The sequence below is a fragment of the Arachis hypogaea genome, chromosome 1 (genome assembly GCF_003086295.3).
Source record: "Arachis hypogaea cultivar Tifrunner chromosome 1, arahy.Tifrunner.gnm2.J5K5, whole genome shotgun sequence".
Classification (NCBI taxonomy): Eukaryota; Viridiplantae; Streptophyta; class Magnoliopsida; order Fabales; family Fabaceae; genus Arachis; species Arachis hypogaea.
Window position 1 is genome coordinate 16,276,067 of NC_092036.1, and position 3,797 is coordinate 16,279,863.

General features: G+C 44.2%; 1 non-coding gene across 1 annotated transcript; it reads right to left on the reverse strand.

Moving 5' to 3' along the window:
• Nucleotides 1–278: 278 nt before the first annotated feature.
• LOC112712031 (small nucleolar RNA R71) lies at nucleotides 279–386 on the reverse strand. The gene has a single exon (XR_003157660.1). It is a non-coding gene; the product is annotated as a small nucleolar RNA R71 (small nucleolar RNA).
• Between the last annotated feature and the right edge of the window lie 3,411 nt (nucleotides 387–3,797).

Consider the following 3,797-nt stretch of genomic DNA (forward strand, 5'->3'; position numbering starts at 1 on the left):
TTAAGCCTCAATTAGTTTCTCTAATGCAACAGAATTGCAAGTTCCATGGACTTCCAATGGAAGATCCTCATCAGTTTTTAGCTGAGTTCTTGCAAATCTGTGACACAGTCAAGACTAATGGGGTTGACCCTGAGGTCTACAGACTGATGCTATTCCCTTTTGCTGTAAGAGACAGAGCTAGAACATGGTTGGATTCTCAACCTAAAGAAAGCCTGGACTCTTGGGAAAAGCTAGTCAATGCCTTCTTGGCAAAGTTCTTCCCACCTCAAAAATTGAGTAAGCTTAGAGTGGAAGTCCAAACCTTCAGACAGAAGGAAGGAGAATCCCTCTATGAAGCTTGGGAAAGATACAAACAATTGATCAGAAAGTGCCCCACTGATATGCTTTCTGAATGGAGCATCATAGGTATTTTCTATGATGGTCTCTCTGAACTGTCCAAAATGTCTTTGGATAGCTCTTCTGGAGGATCTCTTCATCTGAAGAAGACGCCTACTGAAGCTCAAGAACTGATTGAAATGGTTGCAAATAACCAATTCATGTACACTTCTGAAAGAAATCCTGTGAACAATGGGACTAGTCAGAAGAAAGGAGTTCTTGAGATTGACACTCTGAATGCCATTTTGGCTCAGAATAAAATATTGACTCAACAAGTCAATATGATTTCTCAAAGTCTGTCTGGAATGCAAAATGCACCAAGCAGTACTAAGGAAGCTTCATCTGAGGAAGAAGCTTATGATCCTGAGAACCCTTCAATAGAAGAGGTGAATTACATGGGAGAACCCTATGGAAACACCTACAACCCTTCATGGAGGAATCATCCAAATCTTTCATGGAAGGATCAACAGAGACCTCAACAAGGTTTCAATAACACTAATGGTGGGAGAAACAGGTTTAGCAATAGCAAGCCTTTCCCATCATCTTCTCAGCAACAGACAGAGAGTTCTAAGCAGAATACCTCTGACTTAGCAACTATGGTCTCTGATCTAATTAAGACCACTCAAAGTTTCATGACTGAAACTAGATCTTCCATTAGGAATTTGGAAGGACAAGTGGGTCAGCTGAGCAAGAAAATTACTGAACTTCCTCCAAGCACTCTCCCAAGCAATACTGAAGAAAATCCAAAAGGAGAGTGCAAGGTCATCAATATGGCCGAATTCTGGGAGGAAGAAGAGGCAGTGAACGCCACTGAGGAAGACCTCAATGGACGTCCACTAACCTCCACTGAGTTCCCCAATGAGGAACCTTGGGAATCTGAGGCTCAAACTGAGACCATAGAGATTCCTTTAGACTTACTACTGCCATTCATGAGCTCTGATGAGTATTCCTCCTCTGAAGAGGATGAGTATGTCACTGAGGAGCAAATTGCTAAATATCTTGGAGCAATCATGAAGCTAAATGACAAGCTATTTGGAAATGAGACTTGGGAGGATGAACCCCCTCTGCTCACCAAAGAACTGGATGACTTGTCTAGGCAGCAATTGCCTCAAAAGAGGCAGGATCCTGGGAAGTTTTCTATACCTTGTACCATAGGCACCATGACCTTCAAGAAGGCCCTGTGTGACTTAGGGTCAAGTGTGAACCTCATGCCCCTCTCTGTAATGGAGAAATTAGGGATCTTTGAGGTGCAAGCTGCAAAAATCTCACTAGAGATGGCATACAACTCAAGAAAACAAGCCTATGGACTTGTAGAGGATGTTCTGGTTAAAGTTGAAGACCATTACATCCCTACTGATTTCATAGTCCTAGAGACTGGGAAGAGCATGGATGAATCCATCATCCTTGGCAGACCCTTCCTAGCCACAGCAAAGGCTATGATTGATGTTGATAGAGGAGAGTTGATCATTCAAGTGAATGAAGAATCCTTGGTGTTTAAAGCTCAAGGATATCCCTCTGTCATCATGGAGAGGAAGCATGAAGAGCTTCTCTCAAAACAGAGCCAAACAGAGCCCCCACAGTCAAACTCTAAGTTTGGTGTTGGGAGGCCACAGCCAAACTCTAAGTTTGGTGTTGAACCCCCACATTCAAACTCTAAGTTTGGTGTTGGGAGGTTCCAACACGGTTTTGAGCATTTCTGAGGCTCCATGAGAGTCCTCTGTCAAGCTAATGACATTAAAGAAGCGCTTGTTGGGAGGCAACCCAATGTTTTATAATTAATTATTTTCCTTTGTTATTTTATTTTTTTTTGTAGGTTGATGATCATAAGAAGTCACAAAAACAATGAAAAAAGCAAAAACAGAATGAAAAACAGGAAGAAAAACAGCAAACCCTGGAGGAAGATGCTGCTGGCGTTTAAACGCCAGTCAGCCTAGCAGTTGGGCGTTTAACGCCCAGTCTGGCACCCATCTGGGCGTTTAACGCCAGAAAGGGGCACCAGACTGGCGTTAAACGCCAGTAAAGGGCAAGAACCTGGCGTTAAACGCCAGGAATGGGCACCAGCCCGGCGTTTAACGCCAGAAATGGCTCAAAACGTGGATTTTGATGCCATTTGGTGCAAGGATGCCTTTTCCTTGACACTACAGGATCTGTGGATCCCACAGGACCCTACCATCACTCTCTCTCTTCTTCCCCCATTCACCAATCACCTCAACACCTCTTCCCCAAAAACCCCTCACCTATCAAATCCTACCCTTCTCTTCACCACTCACATCCATCCTTCATAAATCCCCACCAACCTCACCCTTCAAATTCAAACCACTTTCCCTCCCAAAACCCACCCATAATGGCCGAACCTTTAACCCCATCTCTCCTATATATACCCTTCTTCAACCCTTCATTTTTACACAACCTAAACACCACTTCTCCACCTCTTTGGCCGAATTCACCACCATCTCCCTCTTCCTCATTTCTTCTTCTTCTACTCTCTTCTTTCTTCCTTTGCTCGAGGACGAGCAAACATTTTAAGTTTGGTGTGGTAAAAGCGTTGCTTTTTCGTTTTTCCATAACCATTATGGCATCCAAGGCCGGAGAAACCTCTAGAAAGAAGAAAGGGAAGGCAAAGGCTTCCACCTCCGAGTCATGGGAGATGGATAGATTATTCTCAAAGGTGCATCAAGTCCACTTCTATGAAGTTGTGGCCTTGAAGAAGGTGATCCCCGAGGTCCCCTTTTCACTCAAAAAGGGTGAATATCCGGAGATCCGACATGAGATCCGAAGAAGAGGTTGGGAAGTTCTTACCAACCCCATTCAACAAGTCGGAATCTTAATGGTTCAAGAGTTCTATGCCAATGCATGGATCACGAAGAACCATGACCAAAGTGTGAACCCGAATCCAAAGAATTATCTTACTATGGTTCGGGGGAAATACTTGGATTTTAGTCCGGAGAGTGTGAGGGTGGCGTTCAACTTGCCTTTGATGCAAGGAGATGAACATCCTTACACTAGAAGGGTCAACTTTGATCAAAGGTTGGACCAAGTCCTCACAGTCATATGTGAAGAGGGCGCACAATGGAAGCAAGATTCAAGAGGAAAGCCGGTCCAATTTAGAAGGCATGACCTCAAGCCCGTGGCTAGAGGATGGTTAGAGTTCATACAACGCTCAATCATCCCCACTAGCAACCGGTCCGAAGTTACCATAGACCGGGCTATCATGATCCATAGCATCATGATTGGAGAAGAAATAGAGGTTCATGAGGTTATAGCCCAAGAACTCTATAAGGTGGCGGACAAGACCTCCACCTTGGCAAGGTTAGCCTTCCCTCATCTCATTTGTCACCTCTGTTATTTAGTTGGAGTTGACATAGAGGGTGACATCCCCATTGATGAGGACAAATCCATCACCAAGAAAAGGATGGAGTACA